A 27,670-nucleotide genomic window follows, 5' to 3' on the forward strand; every position below is an offset into this window, starting at 1 on the left:
CATATGAAAATTTATAGTTGGTAGTTTCTAGCAGAAGAACCAAGTTGAATTCGAATAAATTTTTCTTGAGCATATTTTTCTTGTCTTGGAGATCAAAAATATGAAGAAATCCAAATTTTAATTTTATTTTCAATTTTGCGCTGTCTGACCCTATTAAGCGGAATTTAAACTAAATAATCGGAAAAGGTTATGAAGCTATATCTAGGAACTAAAGAAGAATATTTTAAGAGCTTCGGTTTGTTAAAAAGAAAGAAAAATATATGTCCCGATTTTGTCAATATCCCCGTTTGAACAGCCTAAAATTCACCAAAAAACGGATCTTCACTGTTAAAAACGGATCTTCGCTGTATTAAAATTGTCTAAAGTTGATGAAAGTTATTATGAAAATTCTGATAATTAATTTGAGTTGAATACTGATGAAGTACTATCTCTGATAGTCGACACTAAGCTAACAAGGCACCAATAGATTGTAAGGGTTGAATTATGCGGGATAAATTTAATCTTGTTATCCTGACATTTCCGTCAAAATTTCGTCTTTATACAGGTATACCTCGATTTAACATACATTTTCTGATTCAATCATGTACGTTAAATCGAATTTTATGTAAAATAGAAACACAAAAGAAGTATTTGTTTTCGAATAGAATTATTTTTTTATTCATCACACGAAATATTTACGAGGATATCACTGACTGTATCCACCTAACAGTGACATAGAAGCCACATATTCACAATTAAAAAAAACAACCAAATCGAGCCATTGTAGCGCTATAGTTCTCCTTAAGGAAAAAGTCATTTTGTGCACGACAGATACAATACCTCAGTTTAAAAGTCGAACTCATCAGAATGAATAAGACATTTTAATTACAATACAAAAATATTTTAAAAAATTATTTAATCCTTATGTACGACGAGAAGGTGGAATTCACTAGAATGTTGATGTCACTATTATCGATCTCCAAAACAGCCGCGTAGCATGTGATGTCTAAAGCCAACAATTGATCCACTGGTTTCCTGCTCCCACGTTGTAACAGGCGACAAAGACGGAAATCTTCTTTTCATTTTTTTGGATCTATCTTCTTTTCTACACATTTTATTAGCTTATTATTTATTGAATCTATCCTAGATTTCTATTTAAACGTGAACATTTATTATGGTACTCCTGTAGGCCAAGTATCCAGAGTCTTCGATCATCTTAAACCGTACGCAAATGCCAGTACAGTTTATTCGAATCCCAATCTCTATTAACGATCATTCTCCACCCGTTGCAGTTGTTCAGAGTAATATATACAGGTATACAGAATACGCAGTAATATATGCTTTTGTGTGCTTCCTCTGTTTAGATTAAGTAATGACTGGCACAGTAGGGCATTGCAAAAAAAAATTTTTTTTTTGAATTCTCAAAGGCCCCCCCTCTCATATTGTGACAAATGTCAAAGTAAGGTCAGATGCCAAATTTCACATCATTTGGACAATTTTAGACCCCCGCCCACTTCGCTTGAAATTTTTTGAAATTGGTACTATTGGAAAATATGGAGGAAAAATACATTAAATGCTATAACTTTTGAAGTAGCAATCAGAAAATTACAATTTATACATCTTTTGGAAGGAAATAATCTTAGTATGTGAATGGAGGCATTTTTGTTTCTAGAAAAATACGGGAAAGTGGGGTACTGGGTCATATTGGCCCCAAAATCCCATATTTTTAATGATTTTTCTGCTCCGTGATGCAAATCATACATATTTTGTAGTTTTTCTAATGTGAAAATATCTCTAAAAACGATCGGAGCCTTTTTGGCCTTTGTCCGAATACGAGAAGTTGGGGTTATATGGCCTTTTGTCATTCATATTTAACTTCATCATTTTCTCGTGAATATATCTCTATTATTCTTCACTCAATTTTCATAAACTATACCTTGTTGAACGTGGAAAATCCTTAGGATTATAACAAAAATAGATTCGTTACCGGTAAAATTCAGGAACTTCAAATTATCTGACATATAGTGTCGATTTCACATTTTTATCATAAAATCGCACATATTAACTTCATTTAACAACAAAATACTTATTTAATGTACTACTAAAATTGTCCAAATGATGTGAAATTTGGCATCTGAGCTTACTTTGACATTTGTCTCAATATGAGAGGGGGGCCTTCGAGAATAAAAAAAAATGTTTGTTTTGTAATGCCCTACTGGCACAGGCATTGATAAATAAACACCGTGAGCTTACCAGGAGTCGTACATTGAAGGAAGACTTGTATCTTCCATCATTATCGTCTATTGCATTTTTTTGCAAGAGGAATCGATCCATAATGAAGTTTTTTTGAAAAATGTCCACATGCACTGAGAAATTCACCTGTTCAATACAGCCTGAGAAAAGATATTATCTTTAGTTTACGTTCTTTCAAGCTCTAGTTGGGTGCGTTAACATCGAGGAACTGTCATGACTTCATTACAAATTTCCAACAGTTTCGTAATAACTGCTACAGCCCCAATGCCTATTAGTGGGACTCACCGTCCGCCAATATCTCGTCACCACCCTATACCTTCCATCAACCATATCTTTCCAGTTATCTATTTTTAGCTTACACATAAAAACCCATAAAACTATTATCAGGAAATAACTTGAACCACAAATTCGTGTATTCATTTTGCTGTGCGGTATCAAAATAAGAATGTTTTTGTATCTCAGAATCTAAAACATAATCTAGCGAAAAAACGAAAATAAATTATGTTTCTTTAAGCATTGGAAGTGGATCATAGAATCAAATTGATATTGATTCTTAACATTTCGTTGAAAACCACTGCTCTAAATTGAATTATGGTTAGGGTCCCAAGTCGATAAATGCCGAATTCTCGTCTTCATACGGCTCCAAAGTAGGCGTGGGGTACATGTGTACCCTACTGCAACGTTCTAGGGTGAATATTTGCTTACCAGCTCAGCTAGTTACTATTTGTTTGAGTAACCGCTGTTACTGGCTTTTTAGTATTTTCCTAATCAAGTATTATATATCATATGAAATTGACTACCTTTTAGGAGAGATTGACCAGATTCTTGATGGTACAGTTACATATCAATTATATCTGACTGCTTCGAATCGGGGTTCAAAATTGGTGGCAGTATTAGTATCAGTAGCGACTGGCTCAAATGGCACGTACCCCATGTTGATAAGAGATTTTTGATACTGAAATATAAGGAAAACGCGAAAAAAACTCTGTGGATCAGTGAGTGGAATTTCACCACGACCACCTCGTACCTTCTCGTACCTGTGTGGCGCTCCAATGCGTTCCGTTCAAAATCTTCGAAAGTATTTTGAATTGGGCTCGAAAACTGTTGTGATATATTCTTAGATAGTTTATATATTGAAGTAACCAATAAAAAAATCACGATTGTTTCGATCTTGTAAAGTAGGCCACCCCCATAGAATGAATAATGATTCAATCGCCCTACTGTGCCAGGAATAGCTTTGGCTTCGATCCTGATAGTAGTTCATTCTGTGCGACGAACAAAGACAATACAAAACTACCAACCCATCGTCCCGATTTCGAAATTGCCATCGCGACGACGTACCAACCGCAACCGGCAAAGCAAGGTTCGGCCGGAAACGGAGCAGAAGAATCACCGCAGGAAAAGGCGTTTGACTGGCAACTCAAATGCAGACTCGAGTGGTGCCAAAGAAAAGTGTTTCTTTTGTTTTATCAACAATTCATTCTTATTCAAAATCGCTTGCTTTTATCATAGCATCATCTCTGCCAGACATTCCTACAGAGGCGGCGTGAAATATGGTAAAGATGATAATTGACGCTTGGAGATCCTTAAAGAAGGATAGAGCAATTTACGGCACAATGGGCGTATTTTGAGAGGCAGTCAAAAAATAGAGTAGCTTAATATAGCGGTAACTAGCTGGTTATAATTGGTTAATACATGGTTGAATCATCATAACTATTTAAAAACAGTTTCATAGCTCATCATTTTAAATCTCTTAGGTGTGATAAAAAATCACATTTAGCGAAAAAATCTATCTACGCTTACAACCAATTTCAACTGTTATTAAGATGTTGATTCTCTGCTGTCTTGAATGTACAGTAAAGTAGATTAAATTGTATAATATAAGTGTAATTTTTGAGCAAAATCTAACGTTTCCTTTTAAAGGGTTTATTCGAGTAATTTAACATGGTTTTTGAACATGCTTATCAGTATTTGTATTTGTCTTATGTACAAAAAGAGGTTTTCTAAAACTCCAATGATGTCTTAATTATATGCTCAAATCTAACAGTCAAGTCATACACATAAATTGTCGTCAACAAAATTATTAAAAATAGATCAACGAGCGCTTCTTCGGATTTACACATGCGGTTCGTGCTCCATCAATCAGCTTAGATTTGAGGCGGTTGTTGACTCTGCAATGAGTGCATCAAATGAAATATTTTGAGATTGTCCGTGGAGAGCAACCAGTGAATTATAAACAGAAGGGTCGCATCATTGTAGTTAAGCTGAAACATGCACGGTTCAAAGTGCCTTCCTTGGAGTACTTTACTTCATAGTAAATATGGCTTCCAAGCAGAAAGAAAAAATGTCACTATCAAGAGATACTCGACAGATTCAAGGAGGCGGAGTAACCAAAATATCGATACGTCTATAATTGTTTCTCTATCTATTGTCTATGCGTAAGCAAATAATTTTTACTCAAATTGATTTTCGATACTCGTTTATTAGGGCGCACATAGAAGTAACTAGAACAAATTCATAACCAAATCAGAAATATTTAAAAAAAAATATATTTATATTTTTACCTACCTAATAGCATACTGCATAATATGGCAACATTAGAAGTATTTTCACGATTATTGCAAGTATGATAAAATGTGATTTTCTAAGGGGTTTTCAATCATTATACAAAATGAACCAATATTACTACAAATATAGTTGATCACAGTTATTGGTATGACCTTAACCCAAAATTATCTGAAAATAGTAGTGTTGTTGTATATTGAAAATATATTTTTTATTACTTTATTATTTTATTACTTGAATAATTCACTCACTAATGTAAAATTTAAAAGTAAACTCTAGAATAAAATATCACGATAGCGTGCATATAAATTACGACAATCGTGAAAAGATCCTGAAATCATGAACATAAATTAGTACTCGTTACTATAATATCAAAAATCTTGACAAATATCCTGAAATTAAAAACATAAATCACTCTTCCCATGGCTAAAATATCACGGGAATGTGAATAAAAATTACGAAAATTGTGATTTAGATTCTGAAATCTTGAACATAAATTAGCTGCTCTGCCAGAAAGATCAGATAGTAAACTTCTGAATAAAATATTACGGTAACGTGATGAGAAATTACAAAAATCGCAACTAAGCTCCTGAAACCATCAACATCGTTTAGCTGTCTGCTCTTTTAGTTGATATAGTTTACACAAACCAGTATATCCCCAAATTATGAACGAGAATCATAACGAAAATTAAACATGTCTAGGGAACACTCACTGTAACCCAACCAAACATTCGAATGTAACGCCATGTATATTTTTGGCGAGAGTTAGAGATTTTGGAAACAAAATTAGTTTCATCAATATGAGATTTATTATTTATAGTTTCTGGAACTTGGTTACGGTTTTCGTAAATTCGCGAAATCGTGATCTATTTTTCCTGATTTTATGGATTTTTTCCGCGCATATGTGAATTTGCAGCTATTTGCATATAAATCATACCGATCGTGAGCTCCGACCTTTCAAATGAAATCCAGTGCTTAAAAATCTGTATACAATCCTTGGATATATCTACGTTTGAGAATCCATTTAATTGATTAAGAAAATCACTCGTAACTTTTAAAAAATAGATAGAAATTTGATCACTCCTGCAAAAATATGCGCCAACAAAAGTTCTAACAATCTCTAGAATAAAGTGTTCCAACCTTACTAATTTTTTTTCTAGGTAGCGAAAAAGATATTTTGAAGACCCTAATCATAAGCACCACTCTAATCTCAGTGATACAAAAAAATCGCCAGCAAAATACTTAGTCTTCCGAATACACAATTTATCTTAAACCGACGGTGTGGAAGCCAACAGTTTTGTCTTCCTAAATACGGTTTTGGGACCATAGTGCAGTAGTACTGAGGAATTTGTTTTCAGTTGAAACCCAGGAGAAGACGCGACAACAGGGTTCTTGCTCTTCTTATTTTTTTCTACTAAACCCTGCGGAAAATATGAAGACAACACGTGACCATTGCCGGTCGTTACATTCATTTTTCATGATTTCGAGAATTGCTGAATATAGGTACCGTAAACCGGGGTGACATTGATGTGTGGCATACGTTAGTGTGTACCCCTACCTTCATGTAATAGTGTACACAACCCTGAACCATATGGCATAATCGACTGTATACACCCTGGCTGATACCGGCAGACATATTCATGGTTGCCAACACAGAGTCGACACAGCACAAGCAAGCGCTTCCTCCACCGTGATCCAGAGTTCAGTGTATTCTTGACAGCGTTCCTAACAGGTACGCAATATCATCCAGTGAACACCCATTAACGTTGGATGATTACCTTTCCTGCCACTCAGGACTCCACATTGGCGATCCTGCCATAGTTGTCCATAGGCAACAACAATAATATTACCTAGTGCCGCAAAGGTAGTACGCAGAGAAAATACAAAATATTGGAGAGGTAATCACTCAGACGCTGTCGAAAAGTTCCAGAACAAAACTAATTGTTACTCCGCCCCAGTTGGTAGCATCGTGATTTATTAAAACAAAAAGTGTTCGCGTATGAAAATAAAAGTAAAATTCTGCGCAACGGAATATCCGTAGAATCCTGTTTAAATCCACGGGATGTTCGCAAACCGAAGAGTAGTAAACGATACAGGATGTCCGCAGGATTGGCTTGAGCGTGACGGGATATCCGCAAAACAAAATGAAGTTAGCGAGACGGGATGTCCGCATATGTAAAATGGTAACTTGTGTGACAGGATGTCCGCATGAATGTCTTGAGCGTGACGGGACGTCCGCAAAATTGTCTCGAGTGTGACGGGATGTCCGCAGAATTGTCTTGGGCGTGACGGGATGTCCGCAGAATTGTTTTGGGCGTGACGGGATGTCCGCATGATTGTGTAGAGCGAGACGGGAAGTCCGCAAAACAAAATGCAGTCAGCGAGACGAGATGTCCGCATATGCAAAATGTAAAGCTGCGCGACGGGATGTCCGCATAAAAAAAGTTACTCTGCACGATGGGATGTCCGCAGGATTGTCTAGAGCGTGACGGGATGTCCGCAGGATTGGCTTGAGAATGACGCGATGTCCACAAAACAAAATGAAGTTAGCGAGACGGGATGTCCGCATGTATGAAATGGTAACCTGTGCGACAGGATGTCTAGCGTGACGAGATGTCCGCAGAATTGTTCTGAGCGTTGGTGGATGTCCGCATGATTGTGTCGTGTAAGACGAGATGTCCGTAAAACGAAATGCGAGACGGGATGTCCGCATATGTAAAATAGAAAGTTGCGCGACGGAATGTCCGCAGAATTGTCTCGAGCGTGACGGGATGTCGGCGCATGTTCTCAGTAATACGGCAAGTCGGTATATGAAATGGCGTATGACGGAATACCAGCAATTGCTTTAATTGCTACGAGATGTCTGCAGAATCTCAAACCTAACAGGATGTTCGCAATAAAAATAAACGTGTATTGTCTGCGGGAGCATCTTAAAAGAAACTAGTTGTTACCACCCTAAAAGGGCAAGCGAAGGGTGAATCTGTTCATGCTCCAAAGAACTTCGACTCATAAGACTATAATGGCGAACAAACCGATTCTCGAAAGCTTGGGAAAAATGATTGTCGAATTTCGCCGATTTCACAAACGATCAGATTGACAAAAAAAAAATAAAAAACGAGGTAGGAAGATCCAAGTAGCGACACTCAGGATTAGTTCAACACGACTTATTGCGCACTTTCCACCAACCTGGACTATGCACTTTCAAAGTGCGAGTGATCTTAAAACTGCGAGCTGTCAAAACACATGTATTCCAAGTAATAGTGATGGTACTTTCATAGACAGACCAGTTGAACTAACCAGTCTATGAGAAGAAGAATGATAAGTGCGCAGTGCAGTGCAATATTATCACACTTTCGTTTTCCAACATAAGAGCACTGTTTTTATGCAATAACTGATATGGTGACCGATATCAAAACATCTCTCCCAAATATGAGACAGAATTAATCAGAATAGTAAGCAATATTTGTCCTTACCAGTCTTCTGCTGAAAGTTTGACAGTGTGGACTCATTTTCACCAGCCAAGATAGATCATGAAAAAATGGTTTAAGGGATTGATGTTATATGTACCTATCCATTTTACAAACGACTATTTGAGACGGAGCACGAGACCATTTCACAACCTCATCTCCGTATTATACACTTCAGTAATGTTAAAATAGTAACGGTAAAAAAAGCATTCTCAATTGGGCGAAAATATGCTGCACACTCGCACTACCTAGCTAGTTGACTTGAGAGCATTCGTCCTTGGTGGAAGATAATTTGTCTTAAACATGAATCAAGTTTGGCAAATCTCAAGATTTTCCAGAATCGTCACAAGGATGGCATTTATTCACATATCGCTTTTGCGTCTATATTCGTCGAGTGAACTATTAAAGCTGTAATCGTAGTCCATACCTAGTGTATGACAAACCACCGAAAGTAGGAATATTTCAAAAACTAGTCTCTTAAATGCCGGTGGTTAATGTATTTTCAAAAAAGCACGCGCCTTCAAGGGTACCCGCGGGTTTCTGAATCAAAGGTAATATCACCAGGGTTCCGATCTGGATGAGAGGACTGACTGTTCACGGTCAGGCAACATGATTTCCGCTCAGATCATGCAATATATCACGAGTAAAACAGGTTATTCATGATCGAGGGAAAGAGAGTACAAGTTACTGATTGTTGGTTATAGCATCGAAAAGGTTTAGATGTGAGCTTTGCGAAAATTGAAGAAATATTACGTAGGTTTCGTGAGCCTGCTATTGGTTCCTGGCTACAAAAGTTATCAAGAATATAGCAATTATTGCTTCTTTTATACCGAATAACCGCTAAAAAAATCCTACCCCCAGTGGGAGGTTATTACCGCGAATTTATAGTTCCGGAACCTCTACTAGTCAGTAGTTTCAAACGGTAGAAAACCATCGAACCATGTATTATCTATCGCTAGTTTTTTTTCTCAGAGCATTCTTGTGCGTTATTACAACAATCTTATGCAGATTCGCTTTTCTAGCATCCATCGCACAGAAATATAAACACGACTAAGCTTCCTATTTACAGAATAATCAAAATATCAACGAATTTCCAAGAAACCTGTGGATAGAATTGAAGCAAACTAAAATATATTTCACAGAAAAAATAGCAAGACAAACTGATGGTAATCAAAGAACTGTGGTGAACAAAACAAACAGTTTTGTTTGGTTGATGACAGTAACTACCCGTTAAAAAAGTACGGCGAGAGTAACATCATGCACGAGAAAGATGGTACAGGTGTCCACATTTTTCTGTGTGAATTCAAGATGGAAAGAAAGGCGGGGCCCTTGAAATAAACATAAACATCCGAACGAGCATCCTGATTCTTTGGCTCACGATGAAAAGTGAGAAAAGGTCGGGCTTCACCGCCGATCTACCGATTAGAACACATAGGAACACTTTTTACCTAAAAAAAACTATTAAATGAACTAAGGCCGAACCGAAACAAAACTTATGGCAACCGAAGGGCCCACTACGTCATTTGTTTGTGCTTTTCTTCTTCATATCCTCTTGTTTTTTCGGCTTCATCAAAGAAAAATGACAACCGCACTCACACAGGAAAAATGAGCACACCTGCATGCGTTTTGATGTGAATTGACCTCTCTATTCCCGTTAAAAAAGAAATGATACCGAATTATTTCGCAAGGAAAACAAACTGCAAAAACTGGTTGAGGTTAGGTATTTCGTGAGGCTTGACTTTGACTTTGCATCTGTTGTTGTAACTGAGCTGTCAGAAATTTAATGCAGTTTTCTTTCCAAACGAACAGGAAGAAGTAAAAGGGAAAACAAACACTTGTTCCTTCAATCTGATCAGGATCGGCGTCACACTTTTAGCCCGAGTAGGTAGTAAGCATAGGGTGAGGGGTCTATTATTTGGGATTTATCCCATTTTCGGAATACAGAGGATTGCATTACATTCACCTTGAATCACTTGCGGTGCGTTTATGCAAATGGAATTGTGGTACATCGATGTTTGCATATGTGCGCAATGTGTGCCCGAGAGACATGCGTGGAGGATTTCAAATGTTTGAATTGTTTCAAATTCGTTGTGTAATCCAAAGGCGATGCTTATATTTAAAGTACCAACACATACCCAGCTACTTATCGTGCAAAGTAAACAAACATTCTTGTTTCGATGAACCTATTGGCGATTCTACGTTGAAACTGCTCGCAGATAGCGCTGGAAGGAAAGTGTTACTGATTTGATTCTGTTCTGTCATAGTGCATATATTTTCTGTAAACATTGGTAAAAAATGACTTTTAAACACCAAATTACCGATCAATTTGTTGATAATTGTTTATGAAAATTAAGGAAAACCATCATTTTATAAGATGATGAATAAACATCTTGCGAAAAGAGTGTAAAACATAGTGGTTTCTAATATTATTCGTAGAGCTATATGCGCGCTGTTTCGAAATGTAATTTGTTGAGCACCGTAGCCGCCGCAACAGCATTTCCCGTTCGTCCTAAGTTAAGCTAAACCTTCATGAGATGGTGTAAATTCATGAAACTCTCCAGATCAGGCGTGGAAAGAATATATCCGGCTAATAGGAAAGTGTCAGCTTTGTATCATGCACAGCCGATCCTTCCTCCCGATAGTCTTCACTGAATCTCCTACGTAGTTCAAAATATGAAGGAGTTTGACATTGGTACTGATTGGGTCTCGGTTTCGAGTTGGAACTTTATTTATGGAACGATTTTTTATATCCACAATAATACCCCGATTACATTTCGAAGAAATGTATGAGTGAAATAGTTGCAAATGGCTGTAATTTCAGAATAATTGCAAATAAAACTAAATTTCTTACTCGTTTCATTCATATTTTGGCAGTGGTAAGCTTTTTCCGAGAAGATAATGAAGATTTTATTGTAAGCTACGACTCACTTACGGGTGAAAAAAAGCAAACTGTATCACTTTGCCAGTTCATGAGCTAAATCATAGGTGTCGCATGACTAATTTTGGCTTTGCCGCAAATCGCCAATAGGAAAAGGATTAGTGTCGATGTCGATTTATTTAATTCGTGGTGAAAACAAAGCATGTTTCACTGCAAAAACAGTTTGAGGTCAGTGAAGAAGCCTTCCTATCCCAGTTCAAAAAAGTATTGGTGCTGATTATTTCACGATAAAAACAAAACCAGTTGAGGTTAGCTGTTCCGTGACGAAGATAAACCACACTTCTTTGTCGTGACTTCGCATCGGTAGATATAATCGAGCAGTCCCATCGTTCCTTTTAATTCCTGTGATTCAAAAACAAAAGATTATTGAAAAATTTTAACTCCGAAGCATTTAGTTTTTTAAAGAAGGAGGAGGATGTGTGGCATACGTTAGTGAACACCCATTAACGTTGGGTGATTACCTTTCCTGCCACTCAGGACTCCACAATTGATAACTTTTTGAAGTAATCATTATATATTTTTAGACGCAACACATTTTTTTCAAGTTTAATATTTTTAAACCATGTACTGATGTATGGAGAACAAGATTGGATGGTTTTACCTAAAATTCTCCGCTTCCAGCTATTTTTCCAAAAATAATGTCAAACTGAAGTCCGTTTTCGTATTCCGGGGTGACTTTGATAACCTGCATGTTCACCCACATTAAGTTATTGATGTCAATGTTTTTCATTCAAATATTTGTTTAAACTAATTCTGGAAAGATACTCATTGTTAAATAGATGTTAATTGGTATTATACAAAGTATTTCAATATACTGCAAAATTCGAGTAACCAAAATTCGTATAATTTGTGTCCAACTAGAATAAAAGATTCTGAAAACCTTTAAAACTGCTAAAATTGTTTTATTTCAGTGCTTTATCAATGTACAAAAAGTTTAATCCATTTTAACACGTTGAACTATTGAACAATAAAAAATATTGCGAATTTTAGCTTGAAATAATTTGAAATAATTGCCCACTAGTTTTCTATTCTATTCTATTCTATTCTAACCCTTACACAGCCAGTATTGAAAAGCATCCTGGAAAACACTACAGTTAGTCGGTAGTATTTTTCTTGTCAATATTAATATTTGAAGCATATTTTCACATGACGCAATTATTAAAACGGCCAGGCCTACTGTGCAGAGTTGGGTTTGAAGATGTTTCAAAATTAGACGGCAATTAAAATATTCATTTAATGAATAATTTAATTAACGAATTCTTTTCAATCTTAAAGGAGGAAGAAACGAGGACAACCGTACCGACCGTTTCAGTTTGAAGGGGATATAATAAATCGTTGGGAGTGACTTGGCTAAGAAGGTTAATGTCACTCCTTTGGTCCTTTGGGATGGGACAGAGGTATTTACACCTTGCCCTGGCTAATAAGCCTAGGTTAAAGCGCCTTTACTCGCTCTTAGTGGAATATTTTCACATGTATCCGGAATAAGTCCATACCTCGCAAGGATCTCTTCTGTAACACTTCTCGACTCCACCATCACTTGCATCCGCAACATACACGCATACCCCTACACACCAGCACCACCCCTGTGCAGTATTGGTGCCATATAACACTTATGATGCACACAAGTAGTCTGTCGCACATGCAAGCGTTAGTGGAACTAAAAAGTGTCACAAAAACCCTTACAGGGTATGTGATTTCTATTATATGCAGTATTCAATTCCGATGGAAAAATAAAAGCAAGTTCAGCAGATTTACCTCTATTGAAACTAAAACATTAACGATAAAATTAACTTTTCCAGAATTTTGAAAAGAACAATGTTAAAAAACTGGACACTCCCGACGGAAATCATACGTCGTCGTTGTCGTGCTATCTTATCACAAACGCCATTTTAGAGTAAAATGATTTACATATGTCATGTTATTTGTCTGAAAAATCTCTACTAAGTTGCGTTTTCGGAATTTTGAAATTTTGCTTGGTTTCTGAGATATAGTAAAAAAACTTGATGAGAAATTGTGAGTGCTTTGATTCAAATCTCTGAATCTTGGGATTGGCTCAAGTTATATTTAAGTTGTAGATGTTTTTCTGTGTCAAAAGGTGCGATGAATACAAAGCACAAACATTTTCTAAATAAAAATACAAGTATCGCGATAAAAAAGCAAATTTAGTAACTGGAAATATTGTAACCACAAATTATTATTTTTGATGCCTTTCCTTTATAATGCATCTCACCAATTATATCTAGACCAAATTAATCCGTATATATGAATGCAAGTTAATAATTGTAGCCTTATTTGTATATAAAATTTTCCATGCACAATTATGACACGTCAAAAAGATTCTGTCAACAATACGCGCTTATGGCTTGTGTGAGTGCTACTTTCGTTTAGCAAAATCTCGCAATTTGGACAAGCGGTCTTCGTAAGGACTAAAAACTTAATAAAGTATAGATATAAGCATCAATTGCCTTTTCTGAGTTGTTTCTACCATTTACAAGTTTCAAAATATTCAATCTCTATTTTTATTAACATGTGCTAAATGGCGTTTGTTATACGGTAGCACAACGTGACGAGATAAACTAAGCTTATATTTACGAAAACAATTAGAATAATTTAACCAGATGATCAGTATTTCGGATAATGCAGGTGAAACCAAAAATTCAAAATTGGTTATAGCATTAAGTAACATTTAAAGGTAATTAAAGGTAACATTTTAGGTAGTTAAAATTGTGAAACGATCTCACCGGCGTCTAGTAAGAAGAATCCGTCCAATATCCTGCACTGCTTAACTGTTTTAATGCCGCTTCCGTGCGTGTTGGTTGCTTGATCTTCGTGAATTCAGACCGATTCGAGACACTACTTACTGCGTACCAGGTGATTTCATGAAATCTTGACAAATTCTGCATTACATGACGTCGCTGTACTAAAGCCTGTAGTTGTCCCTTGGGACAATAATGCTTCGGATCTTAAGCGCTGTCAAGTGAACGATTGGCTAGTTATTCGTTGTGCCTCGACATCAGGCAGATGACCTCTAGTTTGAGTTGGAGAATTTCCATTTTTTTCTTTATATGATCCACGTTAATAGCGGGAACGACCGCTAGGACCACCTAACTGACACGTCTATCTTGCCCATCTTGAAGTAAATCTTCACTGATTGCAACTGCGACAGAACTTCTTACTGACAACTTATAATTTTGCCTCAATTTTTCCAATATTCCGGTATCCTCGGGCAACGCAAAATCGCCTCGTCCTTTGAAGATTTATTTCGCTCTATTCCTATTTGTTCAGCGTACACACTCAGTTATTGTGTACGCGTACCACTTCTGATACAAGCCTACGATTAATCATTCCATGAATTGGGAGTTTTTTTGAAATCCATTGCCGCAATCAAGAAAAAACACCTCCTTCGTCAAAGGTTGCTGGGATCTCCTTGAAATAATTGCCCACTAGTTTCACAAAAAAATGTATTTAAAATAAGCAAACTCTTAAAAATAAATTTGGCATATACCGCTCTAAAGGAAAATAAAAACTCGCTTCTGATTTATTACTCTTGATCAAATCTGAGATTTATTTGTTTTATAAAAAATAGACACTTTACGAAGCTTTGTAAAATCATTTCAAATTAAAATGATTCGGTAGACTATTTTGGTTTAAAAGGCGATCTACGAAAAAAGTTTCAAGTGATCAAAGTCACCCCGATGATCAAAGTCACCCCGGTTTACGGTACACTTCAAATATCGTTGCGCTGTGTTGTGTTGCGTTGTGTTGTGTTGCGTTGCGTTATGACGATGATTTTGGCGAATTGCACACTGACTTCATCATGTTTTACTGCTGATTATCTAATAAGAGTTGCTTAGGAAGTGGTAAATAGGAATTAATACCAATCCGACCCATATTAAAACCTCAACAGAATGATAGCCATCATTGCCGGCCGCCCCCATCTCGATCGTTTACGGGGAAGGATAAAGGTTAAGGTAGACGGGAAGTGTAGATGCTCTATCTACTTAACAGAAGGTAGAAGATTCATCAGGCTCTTCCATAGGTATCGCGGAGTTGGTCGGTTGGAAGGGTATAAGGTCTAGGATTCGCTCCAAACAAGCGTTGTGACCTGTAAAGCATAGTTTATTAGGTAGTCGTTTAGTTTATCTTCGAGTACATGATCACTCAAAAAAGAAAAGATCTTGTTTAGTTTTTGGTTCTTTTTAAACTCTGGGTAGCCGGCTACCGAGAGTATCCTATGTTTTCTAATCTAAAGCAATTTGAACTCCACACGGCCGACCGTGGGAATATTGCCTAAAAAAGCTAATTTTATCTGCGTAATAGGATCACTATTTATTGCAACAGTATTTAGACAGATTTTGTTATTCCTTCTCTACAATATACGTATTCGGTTGAAAACCATCGAGAGATAACTCTACCGGTGAATCGAAACTCAAAACCGAACACCGCGTCCCCCTGCCATTCTAATCTCTATAGTGAAAACTCTGTTATTTCACCGTTTGACGACCAATGTAGGTACACTTTAAAAAACGCTTTTAATCCACCTAACAGTGAGATGAGACATTTCTTATAACTCTTATCACTCTCTTCGGATATTATATCGTTTGAAAACAATTAGAACTTGATGCTTCGCGATGTTTTTGATAACACATACTACATGGGATAGTGGCAGGACTCAGAGAATCGCTCAAATCAGCATAGGACAACATCAGTGATAGAAATCTCAAACCAAATCAATAGGAAAGCGAAAAAATGGCCCATAAAATAGACATACCATCGAATTATTGTTAATTCTCTGTTAATAAAATATCTAAATTGTGGTGGGAAAACTGAATTTTCCTAAAGGGGTTATTTATTAATCATTCGCATGTATGAAACATTTGTGAGTATCGCCCTTTTCACAAAAAAGCGTTGAAATGAAATCGCAGCTCCTGATATCACGCTATCTCTGAAGTGCATGCGTGCATAGTTCCAAATTTTACTTCGACATCGACTTTTTCTAAAGGTGACTTCCCAGTAGTATCCTTGATTTGAATTATTATCGCTAATCCTAATGCCAAAGAACAAATAAAAATCTCTCGAAAACGAACAGTTTGGGGAAATCATCATCATTACTGGAATTTTCATTTTCACGAAACTTTTCGATAGCCTTCCGTCACTTGCGTTAATGCACTGGGTGCACAGTGCTCTGAAAATCTAGCGAAATCGTCTCAGGGCACCAGTGGGTCTAATTCAGAGCTATCTGCGCGGCGAGTTAAATCTGTAAAGAACACTAAAAATTAATTTCTATTCCATAATTTTCAGTTCAGCAATTCGAGAGATCGTGCTCACCGCAAGCCATGAAAAATAGACTACGTTGTGAAGCGATGGTCACTATTTATTAAAAAATCACGGTTAAATAAAAAATTAAACTATTAAAAAATTTCAAATAGTTTATAATTTTCACAAACTTATTAGGAAAAATTGTTTAATAAGCTTTCGTAATATTGTGTAGGAAAAAGCTGAAAATTTCAGTATTTTCTCTATCTGCAACATATAAACCCTTAAGTATACCAATTAATTGGTATACGAATTATTTTTTTTTATTTATAGCCCGCGAATTGGAATAGGTTCGCCAAATTTTGGAAGAAGTCTATAAAATAACCCCTTGAAAGCTACCTAAAAATTGTTGTAGTTCAATGCAATAAAAAAATCATATTTGGCAATTCATATTTGGCTGATAAAATTGGGGTGTCAATGTATTATAATAGATATTCAGCATTCGAAGAAGTTTCTTGTGAACGAGTGTAGAACGACTTTGTTTCTACTTACTTGAAGTCAGCGGCGTAGCCAGAAATTCGGTTTGGTGGGGGTTTGGTGAAAATCGATCTTACTGTCCAAACGGCACAATTCTGAAACCGTAATTTTTGAAATTTTAAAATTATGCAGAATTAATTTTCCAGAAAATAGTAACAGAGTTCGTGTCTTTAGCGAATTAGCTGAGACTTTATTGTAGTCATGAATATTAACCTGAGAAAATTCACCATAAATACTTCTTGGACGATATACCGTCAAAATTATTTTATCAAATGATGCGCTGTTTAACGTTTGTAAAACTCATTGAAGATACTTCACCTCCGAAATTGACGGTTTCAAAATGATGCTATCTTGACCTTAAATTACTGTTTTTAAACATTTGACCTATACATATAATTGGTCATACAACAAAAATCAAATGCTCATCAAAATTGATCAGAACCTGCTAGAGTCGAATGGAAATCGTCATTTTTCATAAATTTCTCTCTACATTCGGAAAGTGTTATCCTCGTTATTAATCATATTACGTTTTCGTCTCAACTCGACGCATTCCCAAAATAAAAAACCTGTTTTAATCCACCTAGTGGTGCAATTGTGCTTTTCTCATTTGTCCAGACTACGATTCCATGGCTGGTTATGTTCAATACAATGGTGGAAATGAATATTACATGTTCAGTACGATTTGCACATACATACAAGAGACCATTCATAAATTACGTAACGCTTTTTGGGGGGGGAGGGGGTACGACAAGTTGTGACATAGGGGGGGGGGGGGGTGTTAACTAGATCGTTACGTAAAATGTTTTCATAGAAGAAAAAAATAATTTTCTTAGAATTTGTTACGTAACAGGGGAGGGGGATGGAAAAATTTGTGACAATTTGTTACATAGGGGGAGCGGGGGTCAATTTTGGGCAATTTTTGCGTTACGTAATTTAAGAATGGTCCCCAATGGATCGACAGCCACGATTGTGAGATACTTTGTGATACTGAAACATCGCTTGAAACCAGCTGTGGGTCATGGAGAAAGATCCGGGATGTCCGGGTCCTGCCGAAAATTTTCAACTTGTTAAGAAATTTTAAACTAGTTTTAATTTTAAAGTAGCAACCCCTCACTGCATACTCCCTCCGGGCCGGTATGATTGACGATTTTTAGAGTGATTGCATAACCTTTCTTTATGAAAAAGGCAAAAATATACCAAACTCCAAAAAAGTCCATTTTTGCCAAACATATCAATGCTTCATGCATTTTAAAGGCATTTGGAATCAAAAATACAAATTTGATTTAAAAAATTTTTCATTTCAGTTTATATGGGAATTTGCTGTGTGATTGCACTCTTCAACTCGTAACTCCGGAACCGGAAGTCCAATCAATAAAAAATTCAATAGCAGCCGATGAGAAGGTTGTACCTTTCATTTGAGACTAACTTTGTGCAAATCGATCTAGCCATCTCTGAGAAACAGAGGTTTTCCGATCTCGACGAACTAAGTCGATTGGCATATGACACTCGGCCCTCCGGGTCGGGATTAGATTGACGAATTTTAGAGTGAATGAGAAAGGCAAAAACATTTTTAGCAAATGTTGAAAGTTATGCATTTTTTTGGTGAGCAGTTCTATGTTTTATTAAATCAATTTTAACTTCGCTTCCTATTAAATAAAGACCCTTATTACAGTACATCTCTACAAAAACGAGCTCAGTTTGAATATAAATCTGAGGATTATGATTGATTATAGAACTCTGAAATTTTCTATTGGAATGTTTTCAGGCAGGAATTTGATATTGATGCAATTAGACAACTGTGAAATCAAAACCAATAGATCAGTTACATATCAGGACCCCATTCCGACAATTTATCAAAAGTCCTCATGATGTTTACAACCACAGGTTATCAATCTACGGATCAGATAATTGTTATTGTAATATTGAATTAAATCAGTCAGCATCAATAAATTTTCAACTTCAATCCAAGTTTGTTTTGTTGGGTGTGGTGGGGGGGGGGGGGTGTTGTATGGTGGTAAACCCCAAAATTTTCTCTTGGCTACGCCGTTGCTTGTAGTTATTTATTTCGCTTTTCATTTTCCGATATTTTTCAGATCGATCCGATGGTTATAAGTTAGAAAAATTGCAGTCAGAAGGTTCGTACAAATGAACATTTTTGCACTGATAAGTTATCAAGTTCCTTCCAGACAACTTGAAAGTGTTCGGTGATTATTTCTAGCGGTTGTAGATAGAAAAATGAAATACAAAATTCGTTTTATTGAAATAATGTTTGGCTTATTTCAATGGATTATTACTATATTGAACAATAATTAGGCGACAAAGCGTAATCCACAAACAACAAGCCATAACTTTTAAAGTATTCAAAATAGATATTTGAAGTCTTCAGTAAAGTTATTCGCAAAAGTAAGAGCTACAAATTTGCTGAAGACATCATTTCGATATAATCACTTCCAAGAAAATTTGTGAAAATATCTCACTTATAGGTGGATTAATCAGCAAAATCACAATACCAGAAGAAAGGGCATATTGCCTTCATTAAATTCTCCGAAGATACTATTGACCTAAAATAAGCCGTTTTGGCGTTAATAATAGATTACATGTTTTTGGTCATATTTCTGGCAATGGGAAATGATAAAAATCTTTCGTCCGCATTTAATGTTAAATATCTCTTTTGATAATAGTCCGATTCCAACAATCTATAGCTTGTTCGAAAGGTATAAGCTGCCTAAAAATATATAATTTGTTAATCTCTGTTGTCAATTTAGGCAGATAATTTGAAAAAACTGCAAAAAACGCCATTTTTACACATTCAAACATTCATATCTTGGAAACTAAACATCAGAATAAAAAACAAATTAATAGCGTTCTTACTGTTTGATAGTTCTTTCATTTAAAATTGGTTTGGATAAGATCGGTTCAGCCATTGCTGAGAAACACGAATGAGAATTTGTCCGTTACATACACACACACAGACACACACACAGACATTGTCCCAAATCGTCGAGCTGAGTCGATTGGTATATAAGACTCGGCCCTCCGGGCCTCGGAAAAAATCTTAAAGGTTTGAGCGAATTCTATACATTTCTTTTATAAGAAATGTAAAATGTTCAACTAAACTAATCTGACTGTAATTCAAAATTAAACAACATTTTCATTAATGGCTCTGTTCATATTATATATAGCTATATTGTCATTCATGACTTTTATTCAATCCGCATGTTGATAGTAATGAAAAACGTCCAATACTATACTCAGCCACCCTGTTATTTAGTGTACTTAGGGCTGCCAACTCTGATGAGACTTTGAATGTAACTGACCAGAGGTAGCCTTCAAAAGAATAGCGAGTATGCGGTGAAACCAGAGACAAGTATGCTCACTTTTATTTGTTTCTGTAACCCGCCAGGGTAACAAAATAGGACTTTTGCTCGTATTTACCGTATAAGTGTAATATGTTGGTAAACCAAAACACTTACCACTGTTCTGTGACTTTCACATTTAGCACAGTTAATAAATTTTGTTTGTTTTCGTGTTTCGTGTTTAGTTACGCGTAGAAATTGACCTTCCCGGATAGCTGCACCCTTACTATAGCTGTGGAGGAACAACTGAACGAGTCTTCTTCACAACTAACAGGTGAAAAAGTGTCTTCCTAGATTATTTGCGGGGAGGAAAATATTCGGTGACTTGGAGTAAAGCTCATCATGCTAGCTATCAGTTAAGGACTGCTGCAGGAACAGTAAACAATTGCACAGGAGAACTCGGTTATTGTTGACTCAACAAGTCGGAAGAGACCAGCAACATTGAGGAGATTTGGTTAAAAGAAAGGATGTTAATCTTTGAATTAACTACTAAATAGCGGCATCTTGGCCACTTTGCCGCTGCCGCTCAGTCGGACTTAAACTAGGGGTAGCCCCTATGTTTTAGTATACCGGGCAAACGAGTGGATCACAGGTTCGCTTGCGTTTCTGATGACAAGTAGCCGCATTAAACTAGTTTCGCCAAAAATCTCTTTCGGAGGCACAATAACCCTACACGGTGTTCCTAAAACCGTTATTAACAAAAAAATGACCATATATTTGTCATACGGCATTCGAAAGATACAGTATCCAAGCATCTTCTCAGCGAATTTCAAAATGATCCATCGAGAGATTCGAGAGAAATTGCGATTTGAAGTTTTATGACACGTTTCATAAGGCTACCAGCCCACGGGTTTGGTCCTATCTCTATAAACAAAAAAATATTTGTGTACTTATTTAGTACATGGCATTCGAAAGATATAGTAATCAAGTATATCGAGTTTGAAAGAAAGTTTGAAAAATTTTTCATTGACGGAATCGAAATTTATAACGGTTTGGGTGTAGTATGCGGTCATAGATGGGTTTTCTACTAGACTTCAAGCGTGAATCCATGTTTGTTCATTGACTATTTAGATCGTTTATACGTGTCGCGGTTTTTAAAGGAAAACCTTACCATTTAATTACATAAATATAATGTACAAAAGGTGTTATTTATATGGTGTACTGAAAAAGTGTGAAAATAGGGTTTTCGACCAAACGTTAAATAGGGTGAAGAGCCTATTTTAACCATACTAAGCAGAGTACCTCACTAATTCATTAATTGCTTGCCCTACAATCATTGAAATGCGTACAAATTGGCATCAACAGCTTTGCTTCGTTGTTAAGAACCAAGATAATAAAACAAATGCAATGAAAACAGTGAAATTCTCGTGTTTGAGCGCAATGAAAACTCGAATCGAGAGCCCCTATTGTTGCGCTACCATTTAGCTCAATGCGTTGAACAAAGATGGCAGACGCCGCTCTAACCAACGGCTTCAAATGGATAAGGTGATAATAGAAACATCGCGAAAATGGGCTCATCACCCTATAATGTGTAAATTAAAAAAAATGGATAAAAGTTGGAATGTTTACTTCAAAAGGCCACATCTCAATGGTTTGTTGACCGATTCTAATTACTTTTTCATTATTGAACAGGTAGACGTTTCATCGTTAATTTTCATTATGAAGAATACAAAATAGAGTTGTCTAATTCAAACAATTGACAACATAATTATCCTCAACTATACGTATTATCACTATTTAATGAATATCTTTATATTCAAAACAACGACCTATCAATTTCTATACATTAGTTGAATGCAACGAACGCAAACTACAAATCATGGAAGAATAGAACCATAAATTTTAAAAATATGAAGGTATTTGCTGATTCAGATCAATTTATGTTATGATACGGTTTTTGTTGGAAATTTTGTACAATCGTGATTCGCTGGTTGGGTTGACAGATGTTAAAACTGGTCAAAGGGGATGTTTTTAGTACAAGTTCATATGCTCATATCTCTAACTATTGTCAGTTTTTCTGTCGAATTGAACTTATTATGAGAATTTGACATTCAGATGTTTATACAGCAATTGCAATCAACTAGTATATGAAAATGGATAGGCCGCTATTTTTAAAACAAAAATATACACTAAATAATGATAATACATATAGTTGAGATCAATTATATTGTCTATTTATTGATGTAGATGACTCTATTTTATATTCTTCTTAATGAAAATTAACGATGAAACGTCTACCTGTTCAATAATGAAAAAAATAATTAGAATCGGTCAACAAACCATTGAGTGGCCTTTTGAATTAAACATTCCAACTTTTACCCATTTTTTTTAATTTACGCATTATATTTAACGTTTGGTAGACAACCCTATTTTCACACTTTTTCAGTGCACCATATAAATAACACCTTTTGTACATTATATTTATGTAATTAAATGGTAAGGTTTTCCTTTAAAAACCGCGACACGTATAAACGATCTAAATAGTCAATGAACAAACATGTATTCACGCTTGAAGTCTGGTAGAAAACCCATCTATGACCGCATACCACATCCAAACCGTTATAAATTTCGATTCCGTCAATGAAATATTTTCAAGCTTGCAGGGGATATACTTGATTACAATATCTTTCGAATGCCATGTACTAAATAAGTAGACAAATATTTTTTTGTTTATAGAGATAGGACCAAACCCGTGGGTGTTTGCTGGTAGCCTTATGAAACGTGTCATAAAACTTCAATTTCTCTCGAATCTCTCGATGGATCATTTTGAAATTCACTGAAAAGATGCTTGGATACTGTATCTTTCGAATGCCGTATGACAAATTTATGGTCATTTTTTTTGTTAATAACGGTTTTAAGAACACGGTGCGCCTATGTTAGTAGGTAGAACTTATTTTGTCTCATTAATGAATTACTAAAAATTTTCGCTTTCCGCCTCTTTTTTATGAATCAACAACACTAAACTAGCATATTCACGAAAGAAAAACATGTTTTCCACTTACAGGGGGAAAAGTAACTAACCCCCCCCCCCCCCCACCAAAATAGCTGCCCCACGTTGGGCGCCAATAAAACAACTTATTTTATATCATGTACTCTTTGAGCACTTGTTCAGAATAATATCAGTGAAAGGTTCAACTCAATCACAAAGAGCTCATTGAGTGAACGAGACCTATCGCACTTAAGGTCCTTGCCAGGCTAGTGGCACTCTACTAGTTTATAAGGTACTCGGACAGTCAATGGAAGCCAATTAAAATTCCATTTCGTCTACATGCTTGATTATTATTCACACTGTTCCCTATGCCATTCTTAGAACTACCACCTTAACATTGGGCCTTCCTTTCTTCTTGACTCCGTTGCTTAGGGCGCGCTAATACCAGCGCACGCGTTGCTCGTCGATTCTCCGGGGCGATCCTGATACGCAGTTGTTACTGTGCGCATGCGGGCGCTGCTCTCTAGCATGCCAGATTCGAAAGCGATCTTCGATCGCAAAGGTTTGCTTCCTGCACTCTTGCCTTACCAAACGTCATCAAATGTCCAACACGTGCTCTTTAACGGCTTCTCAATATGCTGGATCTGCGGACGATTTGTCCCTGCGGAATGCCTGGAATTGTTCGTTCGCTCGTGCGACGTGGAGCGACAATACGGTACAATTGAGTCGCTGCTGGATCGTGGTGCTTATCACGGACGGCACGTGGTTAAGGAACGATTGGTTCAATCATTTCGGTGATAACGCCGTCCTTCCGTCGGATACAAGGGAGTTCGTAACCCGTTAAAAAAAGCCCTGAGAGAAGAATTATGTTAGAACGTATACGTCACGGCCTCATGGTTAAGACTTACTTCCTGTTGAAAGGCTTTCCTGTAGATGAATCTTCTTATTGGACCTTTTCTTCCAATGTACGGTTAGATGGATCGATGAAGCTGTGACGAGAAAAAAGTCTTTATCGTTCGTTCGTCGTGTTTTCTCTCGCCAAGTACCTTGTGGTTTTGATTAATGGCCCACTGACATTAGTTAGTCGATTCCGACGCTACTGGTGGAAAACGAGGAGGGACGTGGTTACTACCTTACGGCTGTAATATTTGTCCAGCGATCCTATTAATCGATTAGGGAGTGAGGCTTCTATTTTACGGTGTTAGATTTCACATGAATATCTCTTCCACGGGCGTTACTTTCAGTGTGGGCCCTCGTTTCGTGACGGTGATTTCACACTTTAGTTTTTTGGCTTAGTGACTGGGCGCTTACTGATCACGCTGCCACATCACGAACTACAATCCTTTTCCGGAAATGTGGCTGTATGTATGTTAATCAAGATGACGTGACAGTTTAGTGCAAGGAAATAAGAGAAAGCGAAAATGTTTCAAGCGAAGAGTGAGGTGTTGCCAAATTCCTCGTCTTATCCGTTTTGTTTTCGTGCAGTACACAGTAAATAATTTCTAAGTACAATCAACGATTTATATTTTTGTCGACATAATCCGTAACAAAGGAAAGGATTTTTCATTCCAAACTTTCAAAATCACCTTAAGAGACCGAAAAAGTATAAAAATATATTTGAAATTTTTTAAGAACCTAATAGAACACGTTATAGCCAATAATACAATTCTGCGCTTGATCAAGTCTCCTCATGTTCCCCTATATAAACTCAAATGACTAGAAGATGCAATTCAATTAAGCTCTGAATAGCTCAAATGAAGATGTCGGTAGAAATCGAATGATGTGGTGGGATTGCAGAAAATGACTCGGTTTTTTACTTTCAACGTATATTTTTGTTTGAAATTGATATTTAACCGCACTAGGGTGGATGTACCAATAGTCGCATACTTAAGGAAAACTTTTGCTAAAAAATCGATGAATATGGACAATGTTAATACATTAAACGAAAGCTTTCAATCCCTACTTCATAGGAAAAATATAAATATGGTTTAATAACCAATTTATGTATTCAAAACCGCTTGTACCACTATAGGAACACATGTACCAATAGTGGTACAATCGCTAATTTCGGTTCCTATTGTTGCAAATGCCATTGATTTCTTATGGGACTTGCAACTATAGGTACACTATATCAACTATAGGTGCAAGGGAGCTCAAAATTCAAAGAAAATCATTTTTTTCAATAGTTATTTGAGCAAATTTCAAGGATAACAGTTTTATTGTCGCATAATTTCAATGCGATGAATCGATCAAAAATATTTGTTGATGGTTGGTACTTTAGGCGTATAACCCACTACTGCAAATATCGGTACACCTTAACTATAGGACCACCCACCCTAGTTATACGTGCGGTTAAAGATCAATTACTGGCAAAAAATCAGGGGGGTGTCACTCCTGTCATCTGCTATGGATATATACAGACTTTGACAGTAGTCAACATATGTGGGCCTAGCCGCTTCTAGGCCCATGTCGCATATGCAATAGCATTGGGTTGTTTTGATTTTAACAAAGGCAGATGTTGGCTAGGATAAAATGGCTGCCTAGCAGGGGGCTGCAAAAAATGAATTCAATATTAATTCATCGAAAGAGCGAAAGTGTTTTTTGTAAACAAACTTGTTTCGTTCATTAGTGTGCTGCAGAGTGTAAGTTCATGAAAAATATGCGTTAATGTAAATTTTTACCCTTCGTAGAAGTAATTTCAATTGTTCTCTGCTTCGAAATTATAGTAAATTAAGAGAAACCATCAAAATAAAAGTTTGTTTACAAATCTTATTCGCCCTTTTGCAAATTTAATATGGAATTATACCTCACATCCTTTCCATATCTAGCTCTATGTGACAGTTGAAGAAGTCTTATCCTATCAAATGAAATTATAGCCAAGATTTATCTCAAATTGGAAAAGTGTACTTCTATGAACAAGTCTGGATCGTTGTTGGCTATAAAACATGTCAATAACCATCTGGTTCAAATAACCAGAAATAGCATGTCACGATTCCGACTCATATTTTTATATTAATTTTTGTCTGCGCTTTTCCTCTTGGTCCAGAATTTCTGTGCTCGTCATACAAGCCATACATCGTCCTGCACTTGATTAGATACTGTCAGATTGCTGTCCAATCAAATAATCTCGTATACCTATCAGAAGTGCACAGGGTGCATACATAGGGTGAATTGCCTATTTTCACCATACTAAGGAGGGCTCCTCACTGATTCATTAATTACTCGGCCTACAAACAATGGAATGCGTACAAATTGGCATCAACAGCTTTGCTTCGTTGTTAAGTACCAAGATAATAACATACATGCGCTGAAAACAGTGAAATTCTCGTGTTTGAGCGCAACGAAAACACGAATCGAGTGCCCCTATTATTGCGCTACCATTTGACTCAATGCGTTAAACAAAGATGGCAGACACTGCTCTAACCAACGGCTTCAAATGGGTAGCGTGATAATAGAAACAAAGCGATAATAGGCTCATAATCCTAGCACAAGTCAGTTTCATTCATCCGTACTATGCATAAATGCACGTCAGCCAGCAAATCCTGTGGCATATTTCATTTCGTTCTTGATTTTATGACACATAGCTCCAGAATCTGCGTTTTGACAGGACTTCCGTTATGTTGGTGTGCTTTAAATATTGAGTTGATACTTTTCACTGTCATCTGGCCACCCTCCATTTACAAGAACGAAAAAATACGCGGGTGCACGGACGAACGGGGTCGTGGGGAACGCTACTCACTCGCCCATTCAGTTTTTCTCATTTTCATCATAGGGTGATGAGCCTATTTTGGCACCATTAGGGAGAGGGTCGCACTATTTTTTGAACAACTTTAAAACAAGCCATATTATCTATAACCTTTCTCAGAATAAAGTATCAGTGTACTGTTTCTTAAACATCTATATAATGCTTATTTAGCAATTTTCAGCATAAATGAAAATAAATGTTCCATTCTGTGCATCTATTCCCACCTCAACGATCCAATTATCGCCTCATGGGTGTGCCAATTTCCACCTCATCGAAAAACAATCTAGTTGAAACGCAATGCCTCATATTCCATTTGCGTCGATTCTAACTAGGTATCCAGATCATGGACGCCAACGTGTGATTTGTAAAACGAATCATTCTGCTTTTTTCAGCCGATCAAAACAAACGTAAACATCACGCACATCAATGAAACTCATCAGCTGTTAGTAGAAGAGCGCCCAGAATAGAGCACGCAGAAAATAACCATTCGAAGGTTAGCAACTGGAATGACAAGCTTCACATCACACATTGCTTTCTCCCGATCCGAATTGTATGTGCAGATAAAAATAAAATATCTGCAATCAACAATTAGTTCAATAACTTGAAGTAATTGATTACTTATACCTGAAATTGCATTACATTATA

At 36.5% G+C, this 27,670-nt stretch overlaps 1 protein-coding gene and 1 long non-coding RNA gene across 2 annotated transcripts in view; one reads left to right on the forward strand and one right to left on the reverse strand.

Annotated features, from left to right (window-relative positions):
- The window catches only part of LOC131682747 (gamma-aminobutyric acid type B receptor subunit 1), a 508,949-nt gene that overhangs the window by 428,843 nt on the left and 52,436 nt on the right, over positions 1 to 27,670 (forward strand). The window lies entirely within an intron of this gene.
- On the reverse strand, positions 23,610 to 24,657 carry LOC131682753 (uncharacterized). The gene is made up of 3 exons (XR_009304140.1): positions 24,327 to 24,657; positions 24,189 to 24,269; positions 23,610 to 24,132 (listed from the first exon to the last, which is right to left on the reverse strand). It is a non-coding gene; the product is annotated as an uncharacterized LOC131682753 (long non-coding RNA).

Source organism: Topomyia yanbarensis, chromosome 2, assembly GCF_030247195.1.
Source record: "Topomyia yanbarensis strain Yona2022 chromosome 2, ASM3024719v1, whole genome shotgun sequence".
NCBI classification, from domain to species: Eukaryota; Metazoa; Arthropoda; class Insecta; order Diptera; family Culicidae; genus Topomyia; species Topomyia yanbarensis.